This window comes from Branchiostoma lanceolatum, chromosome 13 (genome assembly GCF_035083965.1).
Source record: "Branchiostoma lanceolatum isolate klBraLanc5 chromosome 13, klBraLanc5.hap2, whole genome shotgun sequence".
NCBI lineage: Eukaryota > Metazoa > Chordata > Leptocardii > Amphioxiformes > Branchiostomatidae > Branchiostoma > Branchiostoma lanceolatum.
Genome location: NC_089734.1, coordinates 11,919,227 through 11,927,570, shown reverse-complemented (window position 1 = coordinate 11,927,570; position 8,344 = coordinate 11,919,227).

Below are 8,344 nucleotides of genomic sequence, written 5' to 3'. Positions count from 1 at the left end.
GAGTGGGGGGTGGGGGTCAGTTGATCAGCAAGTGTCCCACATCCCTCATATCATTCATACTCTGTAACCTTCTAGGATATCATGTATCACCTACATACTCAACAATACTCCAAAATACTTCAACTTTTCTACCTTCGAAAGTTTTCTTTCTCCTGCATTCTTTTATTCTCTGCACCTGATAGTTTCTTTCAGTAGCATTTTCGAGGTAACATAAGATCTTTTGTCCTGAAAGCGGTATTTTCGATATAACATACAATCTTAAATAACCTAGTTCTTAATATAGCTAATACAACTTCCTCGGGGTGATAATGACTAGTTCTACTTCGCACTGCAGAGCTAGGCGGCGCTACTACAGGGTCACAAATGCGGTCTCAAACGTCGGGACTAAGTTTTTCAGTCATTTACCATCCACGAACATACAATCGTCTCAGCGACCGAAAAATAAAGCATTTTCATTAGGTGCCTACGATGCGGTATAGCCAAGTTCCGTAATACACTTGTAAATTCTCATTTACATGATTTCGAGAAGACGGTTATGGAAGAGTCGCCACACAAGTAGTTGACTTGCTCTGGCGGTGCAGTGCTTCCCCGCTCCCGGTAGTGTCAGTAGGTCCGACCGGTGACGGATTGGGGAAGACCACGGGGTTAGCTTTGTACTGGAGACATATTAGCGCGGCTGCGGGGCTACATAAAGTTGATTAAATGGAACACATCTTTTATAGATCTCGACAAGAGAAGAGGTAACTTATCACAACTTGGAACAGGGAAGCTAGACTTTCTGTAGTGTCAAATAGATTGTCCAATAAGACATCTAAAACAGAACAAATGATAAAACACAAAGAGTATGATATACCAAATAATATATTCTTCATTTTTGTACTTTCATATCGTCTTTGACTTTGGAATTGACCTTGGCATTCAACTATATTAGTATTTAGTCTCCGAAGTATTTTTTTGTGTGCGCAATTTACGGCATACATATTTGCTCAACTTGTAGCTGCTTTGCACGATTTACAGTATGGTTCAAAACTTCTTTTTCTGTAGTAACGGACGGTAATGATGCGCGCGCGGATGTCATCCATATAATGAAATCAACAAGGCCTTACGTGTTCTGGGCACGTAATGGCCTAATAGAGAAGAAGGATGTGAAAGGCAATAACATCATTCATAGACCTGAACTTCCCATCATCAGAGCTGAAGTCACACAGGCGAAATGCTTACAAGTTTTCAAAGCTCTTCCGTGCGCCCCTAGCCATTTTCTAAATGTATTTTGCCAGACATCGGGTAAGCGAACTGGATAGCTAGAAACTCCGAGCGGGCACGGCTTATTAAACCTCAAGCTTCAAAGCGCCCCTTTCCTACCTCCCAGCTTGAAACCTCCGCCATAACACATTAGACCTAACGAGATCAAGAGGAAAAACCAACCCTAATTGCATCCAGAAATCGAAAGGGACTTAAATTGATGAAAGAAGAATCGAGTTCAGCTAACAAGGACCGTGGAGAGCTAAAGCACGCTGCAACACACAAGCCAACCGGCTGATTAGCTTGTATAACGTTAGGAGGTATATTTCTGATCGAAGCCGCTACTTTGGGCTCTTCAATTACGCTACACAAGCGAAGGATGGCGTTATTGACGTGAGATCATGTTAAAGGACGTCTTTCAACACTAAACAAATTTCCATCGAGTGTTGGCGGTACAGTATTGTCATCACAAACCAGCTGGGAATGCTGTCAGACTAAGGGCCAATTTAGACACAGCTTTTCTGGATATCTGGACTGTAGATATCTGCCAGGCGACAGAAAATCTGTGTATAAATTGGGCCTAATACGTTTCTGGAAGGAGAGACCAAGGAGTCATTACGATAGATTTACCTTCAAGCAGATGTTGGAAGAGGCTGTTATTTGATTGACACATCATCTTTAAACATAGGGTAGTCAGAAAACTAAAACTACTTAATACTTAAAAGACATCGAAAAGTATGCCAAGCATCACATGCACATCACATCACAACACACCACATGTACATTACATCGTTGACGTGATGACGCAAGCATCACATGCACACAGTGACACATACTCTCTCTCTCTCTCTCTCTCTCTCTCTCTCTCACACACACACACACACACACACACACACACGAACGCACACGTGCGCGCGCGCCTAGTACACAAACACAAACACACACACTCACACACAAACTCACACACAAACACACACACACACACACACACACACACACACACACATACACACACTTGATCATATTTCTTATCATATAACAAGAATCCTGATAATAACATCTTATCTCTAAGCAGCCTTAACTTCGACCCATCCTTCATCAACAGAAGTACCCTGCTAACATCTGACCCGCGCGGCATCTGGGCTCACGTCCGCCTAATGACCGGGTCTCAGTACCAGACACAGAAACAATCAAGACCAGCCAGACACAGACACAATTTGTCTGAATCGTGTGGAAAGGCATGTCTAGAATATACAAGCCCAGTCTTACCCTCTTTGTGTATTGCAGGCAGTAAGTTACATTTGAAAAGTGGCCGCAACAAAGATATATGACTAGACACGAAAAAACTTAAACTTTGTAGCAAATCAACTGTATAAGATACAATATAATGAACGTAAAATACATACCATGAGATTTGTAAGATAATTTTGCTTGTAGTGGAAAATTGAAAACAGACAGATATATATGTGGATACATAGTGCGTAACGTTACCTGCATACGTCATACATACATGCATACATACATATATATATATATATATACACATAGATACGCACATACATACATACCATATACGTAGATAAATACATAGGAACAAATTTGAATACTAGTATAGGTCACTCGATTGACAACCAAAGTGTTTTTCTTACCAAAGCTTCAGGGCAAAGGACATCCTCAATGACTCTGTGGCGTTTGGCTATTAACGGGGCGAGTCACTTCTTACAGCTGACACAGTTAAAGCTAGCAGACCCTTAAAGGGTGTAGAAGCCAGAACAGGTTTATGAACGCTACAACATGACTACAGTTCCCCCTTTTTGCCATTAGAGGGCCACCCAGCATTCAGCACCAAGGACATGTCTGCAGCCGTCTGGCTGTGTGTGATTGCAATGGATCAGACTAATTTCGTTCATGACAGGATCTAATGTCTCCAGCGCGACCGCTTAGAGAACGTGCCACTTTGCATACGAATGTCTAAACGTACATTTGGTTGAAGATATCTTTATTCTGAACGGTTGGATACAGAGTAAATTGTATTACCATGGACGCATATCATTGGTCCCTAGTTGACAGTGTTGTACAGGAGAAACGAGGGTCTATTGGGAAAGTGAGAAAAGTTATGACGTGTCTCTTGTGATTGACACACGTTGGTTGAAGATACTGTATCTTTATCCTGAATGGTTGGATACAGAGTAAATTGTATTACCGTGGACGCATATCATTGGTCCCTAGTTGACAGTGTTGTATAGGAGAAAGGAAGGTCTATTGGGAAAGTGAGAAAATTTATGACGCGTCTCTTCAGACTCTCTTGTGATTGACAGATGTTTCGACGATTTCGTTAGCTCGATGAGGTCAGAGATGAGATATTTCTATCTTCAATGGTTAGATACAGAGTAAATTGTATTACCGTGCATGCATATGGTTGGTCAACAGTGTTGTGTATGAGAAACGAGGGTCTATTGGGAAAGTAAAAAAAAAAGTTATGACGTATCTCTTGTGATTGACACACGTTTTGGACGATTTCGTTCCCAAGATGAGGGCACAGAAGGACAGTAGGGGCGCTGTGTAGAAAGTAGATTAACATTTACGCGTGCGAGTGAGTTTAAATCACCTCCGGGTCTGCAGAAGCAGTTACGGTGCGCTTAATATGGACGTGCTACGAGACGGGTCAGTTAAATTGTCTTTAACAGGCGTAGTGAAACATAGTTTGGTGCTCGTAGAGTCAAAATGGCCACTAAATCATTCTCCACTAAGATGTTTTTCTTGGACATTATTACACAACGACAGGAGCATCTATGTGCCTACAAACGTGCTATGAATTAATTAGTTGTTTTAAAGCGAGACACGTTTTACTATTATCAACATGCAAACACACAAAGAAAGCTTAAGGAGAAGAGTACAATCAGATAACTACTTTTTTTGAAATGTTGATTATTTTACTACAAAGATTTTGCCGTGTTGTGTATGTAGTTGGACGCTGAAATATGAATATGTACAAGAAAACTAAAAGCTAAAAATAAGATAAGATAAGAAAAGTTAAGAATCAATAACATGATTTGGTGTGAGTACTAGTACGCCATGGCCTTAGGCACAAGATTGAATTTTGGGAAAGATGTAAATAGTAGATACGAATCTAGATATCATCTAAGCATTACTTACCATATCGAGATAGCGCGATCTCCATAACAGAGTACGTGCATTTTAAGCCGTCTATTCTTCACTTAATCTATCACAAGCTTTATATTACCGACATGCAAATCCTATCGTAAAGAGTGGGTAAAGATACAGTCGGCGCAACGTTGCCCTTAGTAATAAGTCACAAGTTTCCAGGGCTGCAGATGAGGTTTCATCGGCACTATAAGCCTCTATCCCCGCCTGGCTAAGTCATAAACTCACCCTGAAGTCAATCAACAGCTTTCCTCGACCTCGTGGGGGATGAGGTAAAATTTCGTCGGGGGCATGTTAATCTTGGTGCCGAAGAGCTGGTCTGTGTAGGCCCTGGTACTAGTTTACATTCCTGGTTACCTTAGTAGACGCGTCTGCTGCCCAATGCTGTCAGTTTTATTTTCTTATCCTGATCCAATCAATATATCTGTACTGCCATTGGTGAATCATCGCTCCCTCTTCCCCTTCTGTGAAGTATGTGTATTTTTGCCATACGCAATGACCCTGTACCGATCAGTAACTCCAGATAACTGATAGCTCATCTCCTAATATGGTCTTTTGTATCGATCCGTCGTTTCCCTGGCGACAGGGAATCGATAATCAGAAAACGCCTCCTCTGAATTATGCACAAGATTCGCCTCTGCGTGAACTGTCCTTGTCTCGCTGGAGACATTTCAATCTATAGGTTTTATAGGTTCTTTTGGAATGAAGTGCTATGTATTAACCCAAGCGCAAGTGACAAGGCATTGGATTAACTTTGCTGCACTTCTAATAATATCCGCTAGGCTTCAGGAGGGCGTTCCTATGCAGCAAACCATGTTTGTTAAGTACAAAGCATGCTGAAAACGGGAGCGCTTCTGTCCTTGCTGAATCCTACAGAGGCTATCGACGACATGAAATACTCTTCCCTGTTTATTTCCCCCTTGGCCCATATCTTTCACAGGCCATGAATACACTTAGCTGATACTTTAATGTAGTCCCAAAGCTCCCAGTGATCCGGAAAGTCGATTTATTGGTAAGAAACACCTGTAATAGAGACATCCATCCCCAGCCAGGTTTATAAGGTATAATTTAGTGGCCATTTCATAAATCCGTCAACCTAATTTAAAAGGTAACCGCTATATCTCGTCGCATAAAAATATCTTTGTACTGAAAAATACGTAGCCTAAGACCATGGGTCTGTAATGTAAAACATACATACATAGCCTGGTCACCAGTTTCTCTCCCAGGGCTGCTGGCTGTGTTTCCTCGGTAATGAAAGCTCCTATCCCGCCTGGCCAGCTAAACCCACCCCGGTGATTTTTTTACTTGCTTGTTTGAACAGTTTACTAATCTCTAAGTGGATGTAAAGATCCAACTTATTCTCTGTGTTTTACGCCTTTTTTCAGCCCATTCTATTTGCTAGTAATGCTTCTCTTCTAATAACGGTTCGCCTACGCACACAATTAATTGTCCGAGGGTTGAATGTCCGAGGGTTCATCAAGGGGGCTGAAGCGAAATTTCCTCGGGGGCATCTTAGCCCTGGTGCCGAAGAACTGGCCTTTGTAGGCCCTGACACCATACAGTCTACTATTAACGTTAATTACATTCAAGATTGCAAAAGACGTCGGTTCCATCAACGGTAAAATTGAGGAGAAAATATAATTTCGGTTTCCCTGGAGATAGCGAGGACATATTTATTAGCCCCTTAGGATACTAATTATGATTTTGAAGAATTTCTAATCTGGGTTACTTTTTCCCGAGGGATGTAACAAGAAGTCATTCACCTAGAGAACATTGCCCTAGCCATTGTTTCTATGCTATACATCATGCTTTATTGCACGATAGCATTTTCCGTATTGAAAAATTCCATGAAAAATAATTCACAATGACTTATAAGAACATGAAGTGCGTCCAAGACACCTTGCGATGAAACATGGCTTCACCCATATTTAGGACTCGAAACGTTTCTTATCCATTTGTCATCACTATTCCTTGTTATAAGCAGCATTCTCTTCACCTATATAGACTGAACGACTGTTTCAAACCTGGTACAATCTCATGAATTAATACACGGTTATAAAAGCAAAAACAAACGCAAAAGAAGCTTGATATCTATGCTATAGAGGCTAGAATCTAAATTTCTTGTTTCGTTAATGCAAAGTACAGAGAAAGCTGGTTAATTAAGTTCAACCACTCCAATATTGATTACAAGTTCTCCTCCTTTGTCATGCGTCTTCTATTTGTCATTAAAAAAACTCACCATCTATATGCACACACCACGCGCCCAATATCAACACGAAAGCCCGGTGGACAAGTCAAATCATATGGATGAATGCTACATTACCTCAAAGGGACCGTAGAATATGTCAAAGTGCGTAGATAGACCAAACGCTGTGTGCAGCATTTGAATCATTTAGCCAGGCTGTGTCAAAGTGCAAGACCATCACGTACAAGTCAAACCGATAGACCTGCGTGTACAGTTAATACAGTGACCAAGATGATATAGTTTATATAGTTTAAATAGTTTTTGAGAATTATCAAACTAGACAAACGTCTACCAATGGAAGAATAAGTCGATTCCACGATCTAACGTCACCCCAAATGCTGTCGAAAAAAATGTCCCCATCACGAAAAAAAGTTCAGAGATATTTACCTGGGTTTCTGTAACATCTGATGAAGGTATAGCAGGTGTAATAGAGCTCTCTTGTTGAAATGGGTCAAGAAACCTCCGCCGGTAACGCTCAGAAATGCGTGTATGTATGGTGATGCGACAGGCGCACTTCCGGCTCGAATCGTTCTATTGAGTTACGACGGATTAACGATTTATCGCTCGGGTCGTCATGGCGACCGAGCGATCGATAAGGCCTGTCGTGAGACAGAACGAAGACGTTGGCAATATTTGCTTGCACCTGTCACCTGTCTTAAGTGCGTGAGGTCCGGAGCTCGCCTCAGAAGCAATTCTTCAGTCTAAAAGTATTTTGACAAAGGTACATCTGAATCTGAACTTGTCAACCGACATAATCGTCAATGAGTGTAACCGTCTTTCTATGCTGGACTTGATGCTTTTTTATTGATTGTTTTGACTGTATTGGGTGTTTGAAATCTACCCGGTCTGGAAATAGAATACAATCAGAACTGATATCCAATCAGAAAACATTTGAAGACCTTCAGAAGACTATTTGTGCAAAACTTAATTAACATGTGGTTGAAACTATGTGAATCAGCTAAAATCTAGTGGTACTTTTTCGTCTTTTGTGTTTATTTGAATGGACAAGAACGTTGCATAGACCTATGATATATCACATTGTAGTTAGCACAACGTCATTTCAAGCTTTGAATTTAATTTTTCCTTTTGTATCTTTAATATGGACTCACGATATTAAATAACAGTACATAATGAGCACAAAAAAGACACCAGCCTAGAATTGAATGGCGGCTACGTTTGGTGTAACACTAGTTTCTCAATACGCGGTGACATCACAATGAATGACTTGTCACACTAAAGCTATTCCGTCCCTGAATTTGAGTCATTCACTTCTAGGTCTAACTTTTTTTCTGTAAATGTGTAGCCTACTTAAGTAACTTCAACTTTGAAAAACAACTACTAAGCTCCTCTGAGGACAGAAATGATGCTTCTCTTCCTCTTATATCACTTCGGTCCTTCCTCCTTTCAGACAGCTCTCACGGGCGGAAGTAGGAAGCGTTATCCGACAGTCCATTATGCCATTACAACTGAAAGAGGCTTGCGGAAATTCGTTCAGAAGATGGTATCAGGAGAGGTGTAGGCTTCTTCGGAACCCATTTCCTGTACATCTCCTTCTTCTAGCTACCTGATAGCATCTACTGTAATACATTTCGCTCGACAACAAAGCACTCCAGGACGTCCTAAGATGATTCAATTTTGGATTTTGCTCGGCTCGTAAGCCGGTAAAATCTTTCGTCCCTCCGTTGAGGCCCA